We start from the raw sequence: 23,990 nt of genomic DNA on the forward strand, positions 1-23,990 counted from the left end.
CTTTGCTGTAGGGCACAGACATTAATAAGCCGCTAGGATATGTTACATTTCCAGCACGTGCGTGAGGAGGAATCTTTATGTGCATCTAGTCGTTGGCTTGCAATCTCTTCCATCAGCCTGCCTATTACCATTGCGTTACTTAGACCCCTACTGGGATTCTGGGTAAGAAAAAAGAGTACAGTGCAGAGGCAGATGACTCCCCTTTCCATGCAGGAGGGAAGATCCTGACAGAGAGATCTTCACTCATGGATCACAGGGGCTTGATTGGTCCCAAATGTTGACACACAGAGTAATTTAAGACATGTCATCTTGCCTTAACTCTGAAGCTTCTTGCTTTTGTGAACATAAGATATGCCAAATTGTTTTAACATCGTCTGTGAGATTTATGCTTACTGTGTTATAAATGCATGAAATGTGATAAGTTTCTAAGTTGACTAAACTATTATTGTTATAAAACCTCACCTAATGTTATAGGCTAATTAGTTGTATTGAGAATTTTTTTTGTGTAACCCTTCTGCCCGTCAGAGTTGGCAGCAACAAGGGCTCGGTTTCAATATCTAGGGGTTCTGTTTCAATAACACAACGCAAAACCAGCTCTAGCCCCCACCAGTGCCCGGACAATTGCATACCACTACCCCTGGGTGTCCTCTAAGAGGCAATACTTCCCCTCTTGCAAGTACAGAGTCTTTGTAGCAAAGCCTTTTAATAAAGGAGGAAACAATGTAGCATTAGGTTGGTAAAATACACAAACAGGATTCATACATAAAGCATGAGCAAAAGACCCACAACCAGTAAGTTTGGCTCAGTTGATCCATCTCGCATCATAAAATGCCAAGTACAGTTCTACTGCCCTTGATTCACATAACCAGGACATAACATTTTTACTCCTGTCCCAATACACAGAGACTGGGTTCCACAGCAACCAAAGTGACTTTTGGGCAAGCAGTCCCATCATGCAAGTGGGGTAGGTGTGCCCCTACAATGAGATCAGCTCCTGAAGTCCTTTTCCACAACTCACCACCAGTGTCAGGGTAGAGCTCATTCTGACACTGCTTATAATTACATTATTTCATAATTACACATATCCTAATAATAGTTCCTCTTTTTGATAATGAAGTCCTATTTTTCTTTTATTAAAGCTACGCTGAGAGCTGGGACATTAACAAAATAGATGAATGACACAAGAACACCATCACTGTTTCTTCGTCAGTTCTGCCTGAGTTACAAAACTCTGTGCCGTTAAGGTTACACTGGTACTAAACTGGCAGAAAATGAGATTAGGAATACACAGATGAAATTTGCGGTAAAGCAAATAAGGATTGACTTCTCAGAAGTAATTTTATTTTTTTTTTGTTAAAAGTATTTCATTAGTAGTTAACTGTAACAAGATCAGTAATTCCTCACAGTTTATGACATACTTATTAAAAATACATTTTTTCCCCTGTGCCGGTTCTGGTAAGGTACATGACAATTGTTTTTAAAAAAAAAAGCAACAAAATCCTTTAGCTTGTAGAGTGTTCAATTTTAAGTCACTTGTTATGAGTGGACCACTGAATTAGTAAGGGAATAATAATGATTTAAAAGAACAAAACAGAATAAAAAGAATAAAGTTATCCATAGTCCTGCAAAGCTGTAATTCTTTGAATGTATACCTGAGTATTACAGGTGTTTTACAGAGGTTGAGTTGAGGAATAAAGGGTAGTTCTCTCCCAAAAAGCACACTCACATTCCCAACATACTCCAGTTACCATGCATACTCTTGTTTTGTTTCACATTTACCTTCCCACCTTCTGGAAGATAGTGAGTGCCAATTCGAATGTGGATTTTGTTTCTTCTCACAAAGGTCTCCAACAATTACAAATAACTGTTTGTGACTGACCAGTCTGGGTGGGATGTGAATCAGTAACTTGAGCTATCCAGCACTTTCCACTGAACTACTGGAAAATGTAGTTAAACTTTAGAAAAATATAACTAAATAAAGGTAACCTAATGCTGAGATGTCAAGCCCAATTTAGAGGAAATTCAGTTCAGAATTAATTTTGAAAAGTTTTATCTTTGTAGGCAATTGTTATTTCTTCATCAAGACATCCTTTCTCACCTGTCCCTGGAACACTGAATCAAATTTCAGTTGTAATGGCGGTCAGTAATAAATCTCTGATACTTACAGTATTTCTATCTATATTCCAACTCATTTTGTTAGCAGAACAACTATAAGCAAATTGATACTATTTACATATAAATTGTTGTTAATGCAAAATACGTAAATTAACACCAGTAATGTATGTGCCATATTATTTCTTCATGGAAGAAATGGCGCATTGAAAGGACAGTGGTGAGTAATGTGTATCATCACTCATAAAGAGAAGTACAGTGAAATGTGCCTTAAGCATTGAGGAGGAGTGAAATCCTGGTCCTACTGAAGTCAATGGTAAAACTGTTGACTTCAGTAGGTCTAAGATTTTACCCAAAATGTTTGGCGATACTTTGGGAATGTCTGTTCAAATAAGGGCAATTTCTTAACTTTCACTGTAAACTAAATTAATTATTTAATGTTATATACTACTATATTTTATGTATTTTTAAAATATTGTGCCTGGTGTTTTTAAACTATCATTCACTTCACATTTAATGAGATAGTTCTTATAAAAAAAGATGCTGTTGGGCCAGGCCTGTAGTCTAACACTGAAAAATGACTTTATTAATTTATGTATTCACTTCTTAATGTATAAAAAAACTCTCTTGTATCAAGATGAATATACAAATTCTAATACAACATTGGATTGTTGCTCCTAAACAGCAAAAATTGAAATGGACATAGCTGAAAACTTTTCCATGTAATTTAAATCATGTATTTTCCTATATAAATACCAGTTTACATTTGTCACTTAAAATATCGTCTCCTCCTCCCCCAGCATCATGAGTAAGAGCCTCAGAAACTGTGGTGGGGGGAATATAATGGGACCCTGCATGTCATGAGTTGCACAGAGCTGTACAAAAATCTAGAGTCAGCCTGTCTGAAGACATTTTCATACAGCTGCATAATTAAATATTTAGTTGGTTCATTGGTTAGGGGCAAAGAAAATATCTCTTCCCCGCTGACCTTGAGAACGGAGTTATCAGGCAGGAAAGACCATCAGCAGCCATCCTGTGTCCATTATGGATCTTTTCAGCCACCAGCCCCACTTCAGGACAGTTGGTAGTTTCAAGCAATTTGATTAGAAATTTCTGCCATAGTGGGTCCTGGCCATGACTAGGGCTTCTAGGCTGTATAATAATACAAAAACCCACCAATAGTAACAACAATTAAGACAGGTCGATATCAACGACTTGGCTCTGGAAGAATGGTTAGTACAGATGTGGTAAGGCTGCACAAGTAATTGTTGAATACTCCTTTAAGTTCAAAAGGTTCAGATAATACTTTTTTGTTTTGTTTAGATATCTTTTTACAAAACAGAAAATGTCAGGCTTATGTAGAGAAACATGGAGCTACAGTAAGTAATTCTTCACACTGTTACACTTATCATTGTTGCCAATACTTGTGATACCAGTAATAAAACTGATGTTTTTCATAGTGCTTGCAATTCCCATTCCAACAGAAAATCTCCCCCCTTCTTAAATTTTGCACAAAATGCGTATGCTGTGTATTACAGTACCAATAATGCAAAGTACAGAAAACTTTGTGAAGCCCTGTCCATGACCTGTTTTTGTTTTGTTGGCAATGTATATTATGATTCTGTTGTGCTACCTTGCCTGTGATACAACGTTTGCATTTGTATGGCTGAGTGTAGACTTTCAAAAACTGCTGAGTAGGATGCCAGTAGTTATAATCAAAACCAATTTGCAATCATGCATTTGCATCTTCATTGTGGCCTACCTTTCTTTGATGCTAGATGTATGACCTTGCATTTGACTGTATAAAAAGACCTTTTGTTTGGATGAGCCCACCTTGCTAAGGGTATGTCTACACTATGAAATTAGGTCAATTTAATAGAAGTCGATTTTTTAGAAATCGATTTGATACAGTCAATTGTGTGTGTCCCCACTAAGCGCATTAAATCGGCAGTGTGCATCCACAGTACTGAGGCTAGCGTAGACTTTTAAAGCGTTGCACTGTAGTAACTATCCCACAGTTCCCACAGTCTCTGCCCTCCATTGGAATTCTGGGTTGAGCTCCCAATGCTTGATGGGGCAAAAACATTGTCGTGGGTGGTTCTGGGTCAAGCCCCCCTCTCTCCCTCCCTCCGTGAAAGCAATGGCAAAAAATCATTTCTTGCCTTTTTTCCTGGGTTACCCCGTGCAGACGACATACCACGGCAAGCATGGAGCCCGTTCAGCTCACTGTCAGCATATGTCTCCTGAGTGCTGCTGGCAGACGCGGTACTGCTGTGCTACACAGCAGCATCCCCTTGCCTTGCCTTGCAAATGGCAGATGGTGTAAACAACTGCTAACCGTCATCGTTGTCCCATGGGTTGCTCCTGGGCTGAACTCAGTGAGGTCGGTCGGGGCGCCTGTACAAAAATGGGAATGATTCTATGTCATTGTCCTTCTTTAAGTTTCATCTAATGGAGATTCAGTCCTGCCTGGAATATCATGCTAGCTGGAGGCTACTGCCTCAGGCTGGTCTCGCAGTCAGCAGCACCATGTGGTCGCACCTACCCCAGCCTACCTCTTGCTCCCATGGCTCATGAAGCATGGGTCATTAGTAAGGAGCAGTTCAACGATAGGCTGAGCAAGTGCATAATGCTGGTAGAATGTGCCTTTGGAGTTTACTGACTCGGTTAGACCTCAGTGAAACCAATATTCCCATCGTTATTACTGCTTGCTGTGTGCACCCACAATATCTGTAGAGTAAGGGGGAGATATTTATGGCAGGGTGGGAGGTTGAGACAAATCGCCTGGCTGCTGATTATGCACAACCAGACACCAGGGCGGTTAGAAGAGCACAGCAGGGCACGCTGTGCATCAGAAAAGCTTTGAAAACCAGTTTAATGACTGGCCAGGCTATGGTTGTGAAAGTTCTGTTTTTTTCTCCTTGATGAAAACCCGCCCCCTTGTTTCACTCTACTTCCCTGTAAGCCAACCGCCCTCCCTTCCCCCCTTTGATCACCGCTGCAGAGGCAAAAAAGTCATTGTTATTGATGTATTCTTTATTAATTCATCACTCAATGGGTGGGGAGTAACTGCCAAGGTAGCCCGGGGTGGGTGGGAAGGGGGGAAGCACAGGGGTGCGGTAGTTGTAGGGGCACCCCCTAGAATGGCATGCAGCTCATCATAGAAGTGACATGTCTGGGGCTCTCACCTGGAGCAGTCATTTGCCTCTCTGGTTCTTTGGTAGGCTTGCCTGAGCTCCTTAAGTTTCACGCGGCACTGCTGCAGGTCCCTGTTATAACCTCTGTCCTTCATGCCCTTGGAGATTTTTTCAAATATTCCAGCATTTTGTCCTTTGGAACGGAGTTCGGATAGCACGGATTCATCTCCCCATACAGCAATCAGACGCAGTGCCTCCCAGTTCGGTCCATGCTGGAGCTCTTTTGTGATTCTGGGTACTGCATGGTCACCTTTGCTGATGACCTCTGCATAGTCACCTGTGCTGATCAGCTCACCATGCTGGCCAAACAGGAAATGAAACTTAAAAGTTTGTGGGGCTTTTCCTGTCAACCTGGCCAGTGTATCTGAGTTGAGAGTGCTGTCCAGACCAGTCACAATGGAACACTCTGTGATGGCCAATACTGTCAATTGCATCCACGCTACCCCAAATTCAACCCAGTAGGGTTGATTTCAGCACTAATCTCCTCGGTGGGGAGGAGTACAGAAATCAATTTTAAGAGCCCTTTTAAGTCAACAAAAATGACTTCATTGTGTGGATGGGTGCAGGGTTAAATCGATCCAACACTGCTAAATTCGACCTCAACTCAAAGTGTAGACCAGGGCTAAGTGATCTATTTCAAATTGTATAACTAATCTGACCCCATCATTATTTACCACTCTATCATTTTTTGTGTCATTTGAACATTTTATTAGAAATTATTTATATTGTCTTCCAGATCACCAATAAGGTATTGAATAGCATTGGACTGAGAACAGATAGGACCTCTCTGGAAACTTCCTTTTTGAGAGCTACCAGCTAACCAGTTTTTAATGCGTTTAGTATAGGGTACATTGATTTTTGTCTAGAGCTATTTTTAAAAGATTGTCATGTGGGACTGAGTCACATGCTTTACTGATATAGGTATATTATGTCAACACAATTATCTTAATCAACCAAACCTGTGATCTCATCAAAAACATCCTTGATCTCAGGCTAGACCAGCAGCTGGTTTGATGTATGTGCATGTTGGGAATCACTGGTTAGAGTTGGAATGAGAAATAAACAGTATCCATTGAAAAGTACTATCTATAACTTATTCAGTCATTCCTTTCCCCCCAACCTTCTGACCCTCCAAAAACCCAGAATGCATTAGAATGCACCTTAATGTTGGTGTCCAGTAAAATATAAAATGCCAAATCCCAAAGGTCTCAAATCTGTTGCAGTTCCCAACTAAATAAAGGGTACAGGGGCTCAGCATCTTGCAGGATCTGGTCCAAAATGACAGTATGATTATCTTTTATAAAATATTGATTTAATTGCTTTAAAATCTACTTATTATATAATTATTTAATCCTTTTTTTCTCCTTTGTTAATATTACTAGATTGAGGCTCCAGAGAGAGTTGGCCCAGCCAACCTTCAACCATGTCTCTGTTACACACTTATAACCCGACTGCCCCCAGCTTGGAATAAGGCTGGTCATCTGTTGGTACAAGGTATTTTATTCAATTGGGTCAGAGCCTGACCCTTGACTTTCAGTACTTTATTATTTTTAATTATATTTACCATGCATATGCTGCCTAGTCTTTGATTATTAGTTTTACATTTTTGTTGTGTGTATTTCTATGATTGTTTCTTTATCCCAGTTCAATTTTTAATGAATAATGCAAAAGGGCAAGTAATTCAAATTTTCTCTCTCTCCTCCCCTTTGTGTAATTGATTAATAACCATGTAAATTGACCATAGCATATTCAGTTATAATTTCAAAATTCAAATTTGCAGTACAGCAATAATTTATGAAAATAAAGTAAATAGGTTTCACAATCAGTTGTTCATAATCAACACTTCTGTTTCACAGAAGTTGCACACTTCACTTACATAGATGACAGTTATGTGCTTTACAACCATGTCTTTCCACCAAGTTTCGATGAGCCAGATGTTGTTATTCTTACCACCTAACAATGTTTCCCCTACTAACTGAACAGGGGAGAAGAGTGGCAAATTAGCAAATGTAGAAGACCAGACACCAGTGGATGTGGTTTTTAATACAACCATATGCTATTCATTCCCTTACGAAATTGTATGGCTTTATTCTACAGTATAAATTAGGATAAAAATCCATTTTTCTGTGTTAGTTCCAGTGTCACTGTTATCAGAATCTTTATTTTATTTTGAATCATTTTTTTCTTCATAACTATTTTCAAAACAGATTTACATCCATTTAAACCAATTCAGTGTATTCAAGAAAAAGAATAAATCAGCGGGCCAGATCCTCAGATGGCATGAAATTGGTTACTCTTATTGAACTAAATTTTAGTGTTTGTTCTGGGATATATAGCCTATCTGCCCAAAAGATGATATTGCTACAGTAGTTATTTTAGATTTCAAGTTACACTGTATCTTGTTATGTATAGGTATGCTAATGACGAAGTGTATTCAGGACAGCTCTTTCCTCCTTCCACAGTGTGCTGCATGTGACCTAAGCAGAATGTTTCCACAAGCTTTCCATGGCCAAGGGACATGGCAAGCTGGTTGGTATGAGGGAGAGTGGAGACAAAGTACACACTAGCCCTTCTTCAACCAGTATGAAAGGACTGTCCAGCCCTTTACCCCCACTCCCCTGGGTACTTTCTGAGACATTCTACCCATCTGTTGTCAGTGGCCCCTCCTTATTGGAATCAAGGCCACTATTTGGTTCTTAATTTCATAGTATCACTTAGACTAAAACTTTTTGTTGTAAAACACACATGGTAGCTCTGGGGTTGCTTCTAATCTATCATCTGGTTTGGGTTGGTGGAAGAAGACAAAGCAATGTTTCTATCCAGCTTTCCTTTTGAGCCTGAGGATTACGTTCCAGACATTTAAGTACAACAAGATGTGAGTAATGTGGCTTTTTAGGCTGCAACTTTAGTAACTTAATTCATCTGGAATTATCAGCAATAATTCATTCAGTGCAGGTTATCAGTCTTTCTCACTCATTTCCACATGTGTGTGGAGGGCTGCCATAAGCCTGCACACCCTCCAACTTGATTACAACCAGTGCTGGGACCCACCACCACCTTTTCCTCACGTGAGGGTTAAGGGCTGGGGAAAGGGATTTGTCTCCTCACTGTACCAGACAGTAGGAGCCCCAGCCTGTTCCCCAACTTCTTTAGGGGATACCTTCCCCTAAGTCCCCTTCCAACTCCGTTAATTAGAAAACCAGACTCCCTGTGGAATAATTACCTGCACTGGACACTGCTACCAACCACATTGCAACTACTTTAACCTTACTTCCTGGCTGACCCAATCAGGTCCTGAAGGTGTGTGGAAGGTGAAAAATCCCACCCTATTCCAGCCAATCTGATGATAAGGGAAAAATTCCTTCCCCGTCCTGAAAAAGGCAATGAGGACAGTGCCCACAACAGACCACAAAAACCCAGTTCTACACTTGTCCAATGGGTGGGAACTGTTGATCCATGAGATAGGGTTCTTTCTGGCAGGACAGAGCATATATACCTTTTCCCGGCCCTGCAGGAGGACAGTGGCTTACCTTACGCCCTCTGGCCAGCCCTAGCTTAGGTAATGCCTCCCTCTCCCTACCCACATCAGTTTGAAGGAGGGGAACAACCTTAATGAGCCACACCCTTTTCTTCCCACTTGTACAGACAAAGTGCCTTCCCCCCACCCCCCCTACACATATGGTGGTAGAAGTTGCATTATCTGTTACCTAATGAAAAGCAATTCTGTGTACAAATTCCTTACTGAGAGAGAACATCATTTTTATAGTTGTGCTTTCATGCATATTTCTGTGTTGATTTACATGCCACTTCTAATTCAATGAAAAATTCACTGATACAATTTTTTTCTTTTCTGTGAGGGGAACAAACTACACAGGAACCCTGTCACACAAAATAAACTATGCACTTTATACATTTCTGCTACATAAAATACTTCTGAGATAAAAGTCTTAAAGTATACTGGGTTTTTGCATAGATTTTATAAAATAATACATACTTATTTTATTTATTAAGGAAGCAATTTTTGTCTCATATGGGAAGGCAAAATGCTGTTGGTAAGTACAATGCTGTGTACTATTAGAAATTAGTTAGATTGTACTAAAGCTTCCATGGTCTTAGTATGTCAGCCCAATATCTTTTCATTTTGCAATCTACAGATAACTTCAATCATATGATACCTATTGGCAGATACCTATTAAATTATATGGACACTTTTCAAATTAATTGCACCTCTATAAGAGAGAGAGAGGAGTATTTTTATACTATTAATCTTAACCTATGACCATAGATTGACATATATGGTTGGGAGAACCTGGTTATAACAGTTAATTTTAGGCAAATGTAGTTCAGACTGCACAAGTGGTATGGAGGTTTGATGAACATGGGTAAAGTAAATGAATAACTATGATTAACTGCCTTAAATTTACAGTTCTCAAACATCAGACCACAGTGGCATTATTCCTTAGTACATTAGGAATAAATATATAGAAAATATATTTATTTATTTCTATACCTCAAATATAAATTTTAAGAACTAAATTTTAAAACATTGGCACCTAAATTTGCACCTGGAAAATATTTTCAGGAGCAGGTAATTGCCTGTGCAAATTGATATTTGTGCATTCAAGTGACCATTGGACATACGACTATGAGCTTTGGCAGTTATGTATGTTCACATACATTTTACAAGTGAAATTTAGTCATTGATATTAGGAATTAGCCAGACAATGCTTATTTTGATTTCAAAAAATTGAAATATAATTCTTTATACATGAAGAGTAATTCTTCTTACCTTTTGGTACTGCTACACTGAGCATAATAGTTGGAGGGTTGGGTTTTTTTTTGTGTGTTTGTTTTTTTAAATAAGAATCTTGGCTTTACCTTTTCACTTAATAGACAATTATACAGATATACAGAGTGGTTTTGGTTTTGATTTTATTTCAGTCATGGACCTCAATGTATCAGAGACCCAACTTTGCATCAGTGTAGAGGCTTGCACAATTCGACTACCGCCACCCAAGGTACAGAACAGTTCTAATTTCTATGGCTAATTTTGTTCATCCTACTTGCACTTTTTTATTGGCTGTATTTATCTGGGATGCTTTATTTGAAAAGGACATGGTGGATCAAGATGTTTACTCCCAATTGCCATTGGACATGCACTATGTTAGTTCCTTATCCTCATCTTGTACTGAATATATATGCCATATATTATTGGAAATGGCTGTACTTATGAGAGTCTGACAGTCATTCCAGTCAGAATGTCAGAGCTGTGAGATTTCCCTACAGTTGCTGTTGAAGAGAATTTCAGGGAAAATAATAATAGAGCATTGGAAAAGGGAAGCGCGTGCTGGTAGAACTATTTCCCCAAAGATAGTAGATTTTTCACATGAAACGTACATCCATTGGGACTGCTAGGCAAGATGTTACACAACAGTCCTCCTCTGGAGAAGAAGATGTATCAGTAGCAATAGAGGCAGATGACGCCACTGAGATTTAAGCACTGTATCATCCACAAACACCAAAAACCCTGTTTGACACCAGGGTTTTTGACCCCTTCCTTGTAGTCTCCACAGAAAAGAAGGACATCTGCACACAGTGCATGATGATTACAGTGGACGGACATCTTTATGCCACTAGGTCGATTTATACCATAATATTCTCCCACATTCCCCAGGAGATAATCCTTCTTTCACTTCCATCCTATAACAGAGCCTTGCTACACTGGTGCTTTACAGCGCTGCAACTTTCTCGCTCAGGGGTGTGAAAAAAACACCCCCCTGAGCGCAGCAAGTTACAGCGCTGCAAAGCGCCAGTGTAAACAGTGCCCCAGCGCTGGGAGCGTGGCTCCCAGTGCTGCAAGCTAATCCCCATGGGAGGTGGAGTACGTGCAGCGCTGAGAGAGAGTCTCCCAGCGCTGGCGCTGCGACCACACTCGCACTTCAAAGCACAGCCATGGCAGCGCTTTGAAGTTCTGAGTGTAGCCATACCCTTAAAGTAACATCTTATGTTCAAAACCATCTATCAACTTTTAGCCATCAGAGCTATCAAAGAAGTTCTGTCTGAACAGCGCTTCTTTGAAACCTGCTCCATTTTCTTTGTGATACCCCAAAAAAGTTAGAAGCAGTTTGGGTCATACTGGACATGGGCATGGTTAGCAAATATATCAGAAACCATACTTCAGTATTAAGAAATGAGCATCTGCTCTGATAGCCACCACATCACCTTAACAGATCTGGTACAATGAGTACTAAATTTCTGATTACTTCTTTGCTTACAAAAGCAAGCATTTTCAATCCATTTCTATCCTTGAGAATCTCTTTGGCTCTCAGGAGAAAGAAATTCCACTTTCCCCCCTAGCTAGACAACATACTAATCAAAGACAACTTTAGGGTAGCCTTGAAAATGACACAGGCAGTGATGATGTAGTTACCATGATGTAGTTTCATTATCAAAAATCAGTATAATCCCATTGTGGTCCATAATTTGCTAGTCTGAAGATAGACACAGCAATGGAAAGGGCTTTTCTGTCACTAAATGGACACAACCCATGACAAACAACAGAGTCAGAAAAGAATGTTTCTCCAGGTCTAAGAATGTCTGTGGCTTTAGCTCCAGCATGTCTTCTCTCAGAATATCTGGGCATCTCTTGATTTTCCAAGAGGCAAAGGCATATAGCTTCTTGGTAGCCTTGTTGGGATCTTTTGCTACCTGGTTATTGTGGTTGCAATACTGTCACTAAGTTGTCCAACATAGAATATGTTAGTTTCTGAGTAGAATTTAAAAGTACTGCAGGGATAGAAAGGATGTTCTTAATCTGAGGACATTTATGTTGTCCTCCTGGATCTAGTATACTTGCATGTTAACGTACCTCCAATATGACCTATCAGCCTTTAAGTCATTTACGTCTTTAGCCAGTTCCTGAAAGTATAGGTTTTAAAATTTGAAACAGATTTTCGCATGTTATAATGTGAATATAATTCTAAAATTAGCAGCTTGCAATGACTGATAAATGAATATTCATGTATAAGTTTCAGTAGTACATTTGAATGCACGTTAGATGTTTTGCATGTTCCTTTTTCACTTTGTATAAATGAAGCAGTATTTGAAAATAACAAACACTTTTTTTCTATTTAAAGCTGGAAGACTTGACATTTCAGCAACATCTTAGAAATATTTGACAACAATAAAATACAGTCATTCAGAGACACTCCATTTTAAGTAACTGGTGCTATGTCTTGCCAAGGTAAAATTCTATTTAATTTCCAACAAAAACAAACAGTTAACCAAATAACTGTGCTTTCAGCTATGCTATGGGTTGTATCTAACATTCTGTCTTTGCTTTACCCCTGTACAGCATGAAAATGGGTCAGATCATAAGTATTAGCCATATAATTCCACCAGAGTCTCCTTTTCATTCATACAAGACTTTCAGATGCACTGGAAGAATCTGGTAGGAAAGAACATGATTACATGTGATTTTTTTTCCTTTCGTGTCTTTTTTGATGTTTTTATATTAATCAATTTATTTAAAATAGCATTCCATTTATATGTGTATTTTATTTTAGTATGGGTATATCCTTCCAGAGGATCATGGAGAGACAAAAATATATTGCGTGTTTACTTCAAACTGATAGGGGAACGGCTCTTTACATATCCTTTATATATATTTTCTTTTGTGTTGTACTGTCTTCTCCTTTACCATGCTAACCAAGATCCAAACTCTAATCCAAATAGGGGGCCAATTCACTGCAGTTGTAATTCCATTGAAGTGAATGAGGCTATGCCACCAGAAAATATAGTCCAAAATATTTAATTCAGTCCTTCTGTGTTATTAATGAATAATGTCAAATCTGGGCTTCCCTATTTTGCTGGAGATGTTTCTTAAAGGATCCTGAGATATGAATTAGAACTCTTGTAGGTGCTGGGATGCCAAATCTTAGAGAGAATAATTTTTCTTCAGCCTGTTTGTTCAGGCATATGAGTTAAATAGGCTTTAACAACAAAGACAAAAAAAGCCCATTGAATAAAAATTAAGTTTTAGTAAATCTTAATCTGAATAAATTACTTCACCACACAGGCCCTGAACCTGCTAACATTTACTCTCATGCTTAAAGTTAAGCACATTTTAAGTGTTTTCACAATTGAAGCCTAAGTCTGGTTTCACCCCAATAATATCTGTGAAGTTACTTGTTCCTCACAATAATCAAGAGTCTTCCAGGAAAAACAGACTAGACGACCTATGACTTTATAATCTTAAAAACAAGCAGAAAACCCCCCTTTTTATAAAAATAAATCTTTTCAGGCCTCCTTGATATAGAAACAAGAAATGGCACTAAGAATATTTTTCTTTGCAAGTCATCCTTTAGCAGGGGCATTATCAATTAGTTTAGGCCTCATTTTTCCTTTGCTTTGCAATTTGTGCAGTCCAGTGGAGACTATCCTCCATATTCTAGGTTTACTTTTTTTAATCCACCCATGCGTCATTGAAATACTGAAAAAATAATATTTGTTTCAGACATTTTATGTTGCTGCTGAAATGACTGCCAGTAGAGGGTGTTCACATTAATTAGGAAATTCTGATTTCAGAACCATGCTCACAAAGAAAGAAGTCAGACTAAAACCAAGATTCATATTGAGTTGTGCTTTTTAATGAGAAAATAATTTAAAATATCCAGAGAAGGAAATGAAGAAAAACCGGGAGAATATTACAAATAAAGCACTAGTTTCTATCACTTTTACTCATGTGAATAATACCTTGTTCTGCAGGAAGTCCCATTGATTTCAATGGGACTGCTCAAGCAGTAAAGTACTTCTCAATGGGAATGAAAAATGGCTTAATTTAGCCTAATAGAGTAAAACTTTCAAATCTCTAAAACCATTAAAACTACTAAAATTTGGTCCCTTTAAAAATAGTAAGCTGCTTTTTTTATTTTAAATTCTTTTGAAGAAATTTTAGTGTGTATTTAAGCTTTTACTCAAGAAAAGGATAAACAGTTTCATTATACAAAATGCTAATTACATTATACAAAATCTTGCATAGCCCTTAACACTTGTTCAGGTACCCTTTAAGTTGCATAAGAAGCCAACCAGTCCAATATTTTAATAGAATAGATTTAGAAGATGTATTAAACTCTTTTTCTTTCTGACCTAAAGTCTAACTTCCTCATCTATGTGGATTTCCAGTAAAAATGGCAAGTAAAGCATTGTATGCCACAAAAGAACTCATCAAACATCCCATGCATGTAAGAAGTATTATGTTTATATTAATATTTATATTGATGGGCATAGTGTTGTTCATGATAATAGTGCTCTTTCCGATGTGAATTTTCAGAACACTGCAAGAGTATAAAAGTATTTCTCACCATGAATAATTATTAATACTTGTGTTTTTCTAGTTAAATGGGTTGCCTGACATTACTGTTCACATCATAACTGTATAATAAGATATGGAAGCGATATGTAGCAAATTAAAAATTCTGTTGGAATCTAAGGTTTCCTTTCCTGAATTTTTTTTATCTTAACTCTGCTACCATAATATCACAATAATATTTTTCTCCTTGTTTTGAAAAAGAAAATTAGAGAAAATAAGTGGTCTGGACTTATTATCACAAACATTTAAATGGTTCCAGTCAGGCTGAAGTTCACACTTCAGAGGTGAAGAGGATGGGAGGAGCAGAATTTACAATTCTTTTAGAATAATCGCTTATATGAAATACGAATTTCAGCCTTTGCCGAGCAGTAGCACACATGCTGATTATCTTGTCAGTGAAAGAAGGAAAGCTTATTTTTTTTAAAATGAAGAGTAGAATTTGAAGAATGCAGTAGAAATAGCAGAGTTTTGAAATGTTAAGATCTGCTGTTTCTCTCTTTCCAGGAGCTGCAGCCCCTAATGGAGAAAGTTAGGATGACTCCTTGTTTCATATAGTTTTCACAGACATCCAGGCATTTCTTTGCTATGAAAAGTCTAGATGTTTGTAGAAGTAACCAGAGACAAGGATAGTCAGCCAGTTCTGTGTGGACCACTAGAAATTAGTTGCAGTCCACAGTATTACTCTAAGATCAGAGAGAGAATATCAGGGTTGGAAGGGACCTCAGAAGGTCATGTAGTCCAACCCCCTGCTCAGAGCAGGACCAACACGACAGATTTTTACCCCAGTTTCCTAAATGGCCTCCTTAAGGATTGAACTCACAAGCCTGGGTTTAGCAGGCTAATGCTCAAACCACTGAGCTATCTATCCCTCCCCTCCCATGAGAAACCAGTAGGTTTCTGTTCCCTGCAGACTCCATAGAATATCAGGGTTGGTAGGGGCCTCAGGAGGTATCTAGTCCAACCCCTGCTCAAAGCAGGACCAATCCCCAGACAGATTTTTCCCCAGATCTGTAAGTGGCCCCCTCAAGGATTGAACTTACAACTCTGGGTTTAAGCAGGCCACTGCTCAAACCACTGAGCTACCCCTTCTCCCAGATAACGACTAAGGATTAGGTCTTCCCCTTTTGAGAAATGTAGCAATCCGAAAAGTGCCTCATCACCAAATGTAGCTCATAATGAGCAGAAAGAGGGGAGACTGGATCCAGTGAGTTTTGTCCCTCATCCCTCAAAACCCGCTATCAGAGTTCTGTGAGGTTTCAGGTGGTTTGTCAGCTTGTCAGCTTGGTGTGAGACAGAGGGCATAGCCATAGTATTACCATCTGTGATAACTGTGCAATTGAGAAGAATGTCCTAATGCAGTGTTTCCCAAACTTGGGACGCCACTTGTGTAGGGAAAACCCCTGGCAGGCCGTGCCGGTTTGTTTATCTTCCGTGTCCGCAGGTCCGGCCGATCACGGCTCCCACTGTCTGCAGTTCATCGCTCCGGGCCAATGGGAGCTGCTGGAAGCGGCGTGGGCCCAGGAACGTACTGGCCACCACTTCCAGCAGCTCTCATTGGCCTGGAGCGGCAAACTACAGCCAGTGGAATCTGTGATCGGCCTGACCTGTGGACGCGGCAGGTAAACAAAACAGCCCAGCCTGCCAGGGGCTTTCCCTACACATGCGACGTCCAAGTTTGGGAAACACTGTCTTAATGGAAGATAATTGTAATCAGAGCAAAACTAATTTTGAATGATAGCAGCTACCAGTCATTTAAAGAGAGGGTTGATTGAACATATCTGCTGATTAGGGAGTCAAAGGCATCTTGGTTTCCTGTGGCACAATAGGAGCACTGAGGAGCAACACAGAGGAGTTTGCCCTGCATGCAGATGCCATAATATCCTGAAGGGTGGAACTGGATCTCCCTATGTGCTCTAGACCCTTTTCCTCAAAGAGGATATTGTAGCAGAAACTCAGTGTGGCAAGTCACACAGAATTTTCAGAGTAGTTTTTCCCTTTCATTGGATTTTTTCCATGAGATGGAATAAAATGATCTGATAAAACAGATGTGAAAGGGGCACATTACTGAAATGGTTTCTCCAATTGTATTTGTAACAGAAACATTCCCTTGTGTCTTTATTGTTGCTATGTGATGTAAAAGGTTGCTGGTTCCATTTCAGTGGTGGGTGAAGTAATCTCCGTATATAGCTTGGGGCATGCTTTTTTATTCTTGATTGAAAGGATATATATTGTGCAGCATATTTGCCATCCTGACAATCAGATATTGCATACATATTACTTTTCATTATCAAGCTGAAAAAGTCTTTCCTTAAATGTCTTAATAGCGAGCAGTACAATGTTCTTAATTTGAGGTTGTTATTAAAAACAGAATTGTAAAATAACAAACACAAACATGTGTACAGTGTATGTTGTATACAGACTAAGTTATTGTAGCATTGTAAACTAACTCTCTTCGTTCAGTTGAATCAGTTTGGCAACAGCTGTGTGTTACAGGAAGTAAATGCCAAGCCTGCGAATCTGACTGGCAAACCGATATGCAAGGTATCTCTGACTCAAGCACCTCCAAGGAGAGAGACTTTGCCGCAGACTCTTCAAAGGCAGTCAAGAATTAGCCACAGGATGGAGCTTTGATCAATCAGCCAAAACAATGTATTTTCTCAAATCTCATTCCGTGTCCAGAGGATTCTGTTGCTTAGGCCATGAAGAAAACAGTGCATAGTAGACAGCAGCAGCAGACTCCAGGAGCATCAGGTGGTACCAAGTCACTCAATGAATCCTTAAGAATGTCTAAGAATTCATCTGTGGATTCTCAAAGGAACAATGCCACTAGAATTATACCTATTTTCAAAGGAAAGTTGTTGCAAATGGATGTAAAGGCCACAAGAGCCAATGAAGGAAAGAAAAAGTGAGTGCTTTACAGCATTCTCCAAAAGTAGTTAGAGATGTCACCATGTCTAAATTAACTGTATGCAACCCCAGTGTAAATCAGGTATACAAACCTGTCCAAACTGTGTCATTCAAAAATCTACTAATGGCACTGTTGCTCAGAGAATGACTGGGAAAACAAGTGTAAAAAGTGGTAGACCTATATGTGACCAGAAAAAAGAAACTAGTAAGCAGCTGACAAATTCTGCTTTTTCTAATAGCCCATCCTTAGATAGGAATTCAAGTAGAGGCAAACCTGAGAAGATAAATTATTCTTCATTATCTGCTAATGACAATCAGTGCTTCAGATATCAAATGCCAATCTGAGGTTTGAAAAAACCTGCACTACTCAGTTCTACTACAAAAAAGGGGGGAAAGTTTCAAATCAAAACACCACTAAAATACTTGGAGCAAGTCACAGTTCAAGAAGGTACATATACAGATTTCTGAGTCAGACAAAGAAATTGTGAACACGAGCATATCACAGCATCAACAAAGAGCCCAACTGACGGAGCAGGGTTAAATATTCTCAGATTGGTTTTAAACAGTACAGTGCACAGAGCCAAAGAGAAGAATATCAACAATCATTAATACCATCAAAGGAGTATATCACCAAGACAACCAATCACCATTCACAAGTCAACTATGAGCAGGTACAGTGAATAATAGGTTTCACCTATACTAGCTCTCACCAATTCTGTGTGTGTATAAGCCCTGAGGTAAATAGACTATTCATTGCATTTGATGCTGTATCTTAGTTCTGCCAGGTAGACTGTGTGTTTCTAATATTTGCTGTAATTTGTATTAAATCTTTAACCATTGCCTCCTTTTACAGTAAAATACTATGATTTGTTTTATCATCTGAGCTGTATGCTCCTGTAATTGTGACTTTCTGAAAGGAAGAGTAATTCCTTTAAATTTCATTCCAGATTTTTATTTAATGGGACTGGCAAACTTATAAACAATAATATGCTTCATTTTGTATGTGCCAGTCTGTCTTCACACAAGTTGTGTTCTACAACAGCTACTAGATTGGTATATCAAATCAGATCAAGTATGTGATTGTATCACCTAGTAGCTGTAGACTACAGAATATGTAAGCCCGGTGCTTTTACACAAGCTTGAAACTTTAGCAGATTCAGTTATTACAACACATTCATTGAAAACCTTTGCTTGTATAATAGCTGTTTAGATTACAAGTTAGTAAAAATTAGGGCTGTCCATTAATTGCAATTAACTCATGAGATTAACTCAAAAAAATGAATTGCAATTAAAAAAATGCATCATGATCAATCGCAGTTTAATTGCACTGTTAAACAATACCAACTGAAATGTATTAAATATTTTTGCATGTCCTTCTACATTTTCTAAGATATGATTTCAGTTACAACACAGAATACAAAGTGTACATTTCCCCCCCTTATATTATTATTTTAATTACAAATATTTGCACTGTAAAAATGATAAACAAAAGAAATAATATTTTTCAATTCACTTCATACAGGTACTGTAGTGCAATCTCTTTATCATGAAATGCAATTTACAAATGTAATTTTTTGTTACATAACTGCATTCAAAAACAAACAACGTAAACTTCAGAGCCTACAAGTTCACTTAGTCCTACTTCTTGTTCAGCCAATTGCTAAGACAAACAAGTTTGTTTACATTTACAGGAGATAATGCTGTCCACTTCTTATTTACAATGTCACTGAAAGTGAGGAACAGGCATTTGCAGGGCACGTTAGCAGCTGGTATTGCAAGATATTTACATGCCAGGGAAGCTAAACAATCATATGCCTCTTCATCTTTCCGCCACTGTTCCAGAGGACATGCTTCCATGCTGACTACACTCGTTTAAAAAAAATGCATTAATTAAATATAGGACTGAACTCCTTTGGGAGAATTATATGTTTCCTGATGTTTACCCGCATTATGCCATATATTTCATGTTATAGCAGTCTCAGATGATGACCCAGCACATGTTGTTCATGTTTTAAGAACACTTTCACTGCAGATTTGACAAAATGCGGAGAAGGTACCAATGTGAAATTTCTTAAATATGGCTACAGCACTCGACCCAAGGTTTAAGAATCTGAAATGCTTTCCAAAATCTGAGGGCTACCAAGTGTGGAGCATGCTTTCAGAAGTCTTAAAAGCCCAACACTCTGTCATGGAAACTACAGAGACTGAACCACCAGAAAGGAAAATCAACCGTCTGCTAGTATCATCTGATTCATAATGAAATGAACATGCATCTGTCCACACTGCTTTGTATCGTTATCTAGCAGAGCCTGTCATCAGTGTGGACATAGGTCCTCTGGAATGATGGTTGAAGCATGAAGGGACATATAAATCTTCAGCACATCTGGCACGTATATATCTTGCGACGCCAGCTATAACAGTGCCATACTAACGCCTGTTCTCATGTTCAGATGACGTTGTAAACAAGAAGTGGACAGCATTATCTCGCGTAATGTAAACCAACTTGTTTGTCTGAGCCATTGGTTGTACAAGAAGTAGGACTGAGTGGACGTTTTAGGCTCTAAAGATTTACATTGTTTATTTTTGAATGCATTTTTTTTTAGGTACATAATGCTAAATTCGTAAGTTCAACTTTCATGATGAAGAGATTGCGCTTAAGTACACCTCTACCCAATATAATGCTATCTGATATAACACAAATTCAGATATAACGCGGTAAAGCAGCGCTCCGGGGGGTGGGTGGGACTGCGCACTCCGGCAGATCAAACAAGTTCGATATAACGCAGTTTCACCTATAATGTGGTAAGATTTTTGGCTCCCAAGGACAGCGTTATATTGGGATAGAGGTGTACTTGTATTAGATTAATTTTAAAATACTATTTCTTTTGTTTTTTACAGTGAAAGTATTTGTAATTAAAATAAATATAAAGTGAGCAGTGTACACTTTGTATTCTGTGTTGTAGTTGAAATAAAAATATTTAAAATGTAGAAAACATCAAAAAATATTTAAATAAATGGTATTCAATTATTGTTTAACAGTACAATTAATCACGGTTATTTTTTTTAATTGCTTGACCACCCTAGTATAAATGCAAGTTGTTAACAGCATTTGAACTTTGTGCTAAGTGGCACACTAAGAATAATTTAAATAGAGTATGATACCTCTTCTTGAGTGTTAATGAAACAAGAAGTGGTAAACTGAGTTCAGTGCAATAACAGTGATGAATTTAGCACCAAGTTTTTTCAGACATTCAAGAACATAAGTTGTGCTTTGAATCTCCTAATTTGGCTTTTAATTTGTGTCTACAAAGGCTTTTAACTTTAAGAAAATTATCCAGACATTTTTGTTGCACTTTCTTTACAAGATGTACTGTAGAACCTTTTATTGCTGTTATTTAAGAATGCTCTTCACCAAAAGAAAATGAAAATATGTTTTATCCTAAAATCTCCAGGTAGTGCGGCACAGGGTGTGAAGTGGTATTTCCTTCTCATTATTTTCTTAATCTAAAAATATGAATTTGGTAGACTGTAATTATTTTTCAGCCTGACTTTATTATTGTTGGGGTTTGTTTGTTATAATGTGTGGGGTGGGGGCTGATGAAGGGGATTTGAGCAGAGAGGGGCACTCGCATATTTCCTGTGAGCACAGTTCTTCATTTATGTCTACTGACTTTTAAATACCAAAGTCTGTAAAATTTTAAACAATAGGCTATTAATGCCTCACAGACACAGGTTAGCTGCTAGAGTGAGAATGTACATCAGTAAGAAAGGGTATATATTGATAGTGGTCTGTTCTTTGGACAGCAAGTGATAGATATATCTGCATAATTCAGATTGGTGTTAGTGTTGTTAGAAGTTACAGGTCAGGGTGGATTGTAATGGTGAGATTCAGTGGCCAAAAAAAGTTGATCAGAAGTCCTGTCATGATAACCATTACAATAGTACTGGAGTTTTAGTTAATGAGGATATATCTACTTTTGTGTTTTAAGATGTTGACAGTGAATGATCCCTTACACTGTGAAGTAGTGACCTCAAAACAGATTTTACTCAAAGATGGAGACCCATTTGAAAACAACTTCAAAGAAAAGTTGTGGCAAAGAACGCAGGTAAAAGACTCACTAACATCCAGACACTAAGTGATGAAAAAGACAATATATACTTTTTTATTTTAGAATAGTGACCAGATAAAGCAAACAGAGAATACAAAAATCCCTTATGGCCTGGATAATGTAAAACTTTTATTTCATTTCTGTATTTTCAGAATATTTTTACCAACTTTTAAAACTTTGAAAACATACTCCTTCAGAAATTAAATATGTAGTAATGCTAATAAGGTTAACAATATCATTTAATGTAAATATTTTTTGGGGGTTATGAAAATAAATTTTCTGATTCCACATAAAATCTTGTTAGGACATTCACAATACCATACAACCTATTTCTGGAATTTATTAATCTACTTTATAAGGTCATATAAATGAGAATCTTCTGACTGCATGAAAGCTTTTCCTATTTGATGAAGTGTATGCAGTCAATTTAGAACATCCATTTCTGCACATGTATTTTACTTAATCATAATTCAAAGAAACTTGCAGAAAATGTAAACTCTATTTATTTCAAATACCAATACATGTAATTACAGTGAAGACTGATTAATTTTATGGTTCCATACAGTCATTTCTGTTTGCGGATAATCCAGGTATGTTACAGATTGCCACCATCTCCTTAATCCAAAGTATTGAGACATTTAAATTGAGGTGCATAGCTATCAGCTTCATTGATCATGTCAGCACTTCATAAGTATCCACATAGCACTAACGAGGTATATAGTAAATGCTTTATTACATCTTCAGTGCTGACTAGTAGCTAATGCTTGAGTGAAAGGTGCATGAATTCTTGAAATGGCCCATCAGGACAGTTTTCTTCCTGCCCCAAGCTGTTAGTAGGTGGCTTATGCCCTGCAACACAAGATTTGTATAATTTATTATTTGTATCGTTTATTTTAATGTAGCTATGGATGATCTCATTAGTTATATAATGACTCATCTTTTTTAATCCTGCTAAACTCTTGAATTCAGTAATATCCTGTGACAATAAATTCTATAGGCTAGGTATGCATTGTGTAAACATAAAAGAAGTATTTCCTTTACTGTTTTTAATTCTTTCTGTCTTTGTTTCACTTTTAATCCATTTACTCTTGTAGTATCAGAAAGGATCAATAGGAGCACCCAAATAACTTCTAGATACCATTCATAATTTTATGTACTTTATATCCCCTTCATTTGTCTCCTCTCTGAATAAAACTGTCCTAACTTTTTCTCTCTCTTCTGATGGAAGTCTTTCCATAATTTTAACCATATTGTTGCCTGTCTCTGAACCTCTTCTATTTCTATTACATCCTTTTTTTATATCTAATAACCCAAAGGAAAAGAGTATTAAATATAAAGGAATACCATCCATTTATATTGTGGTAAATATTTTCAGTAGTATTTTCAATTCTTTTTATGTTTTAACTCATAGTTTTCATTATGAGTACTTGCAAAGTGGTGGGCAGGTTCACCACCAGGGAACATAAATAAGGTCCAAACCTCAATCCTTTTAAGACACTTCTGCAATAAACACAAACAATAAATGGACTTAAAAGCACTGGAGAATAATTCCCCAAATGCTTCCCTCCACCCCCACTTTAGCCAGCCAGGAGAAAAGGCACACTTTTCTTCTTAGCTCCCCTTTGACCCAGCTTTTCCCCCAGCTCCCTTTCATACTCCACCCGGTCGCAGCCATGTGACCAGCTGGGCCCTGAAGAGGTTGCAATGCCTTTACCTTTTCACACCACCATGGCACATAACTATAAATGCTCTAGAAAAAGACACAATTATTTCAGAACCTAGAAATGTGTATGAGTATTTCAAATTATTCCTTTTAATTTACATTTGTCAACCAGTAAATGTCATCTGCCATCTTGCTGCTCATTCACTTAGGTTTTGTTGGGTCGCTGTGGAGTTCATCATAGTATTTTCAAGTCTTGAGTATTCTAAATAATTTGCAACATCTGCACATATTGCTCCCTTATAATTTTTCCACTTTTTCCAGATAATTAATAAGTATATTAACCATTGGTCCTAATGTGTGTTTACCAGAGTTTTCAGAATCCCCAACACTGGTAACTTAACTATTTCACTCCAGGCGCTGTCAGGAATAAATCAATAGGAACACAGTCATTCTGTCTGATCAAGAATTAAATGCAAGTAAGCGTGCTCCTGTCTAAGCAGTTCATTAGATTTAACCACACACAGACATAAGCAATAGATTTAGAACATCTCAGATATTTAGCTATATTCTGAGACATTATTGAGTAATTAATGACAAGTCAGCACTGGCCCAAACACCTCCCTGCTGGGAGT

General features: G+C 38.0%; 1 pseudogene; it reads left to right on the forward strand.

Moving 5' to 3' along the window:
* The window catches only part of LOC115645033, a 34,164-nt pseudogene that overhangs the window by 9,341 nt on the left and 833 nt on the right, over positions 1 to 23,990 (forward strand).

This window comes from Gopherus evgoodei, chromosome 2 (assembly GCF_007399415.2).
Source record: "Gopherus evgoodei ecotype Sinaloan lineage chromosome 2, rGopEvg1_v1.p, whole genome shotgun sequence".
NCBI classification, from domain to species: Eukaryota; Metazoa; Chordata; order Testudines; family Testudinidae; genus Gopherus; species Gopherus evgoodei.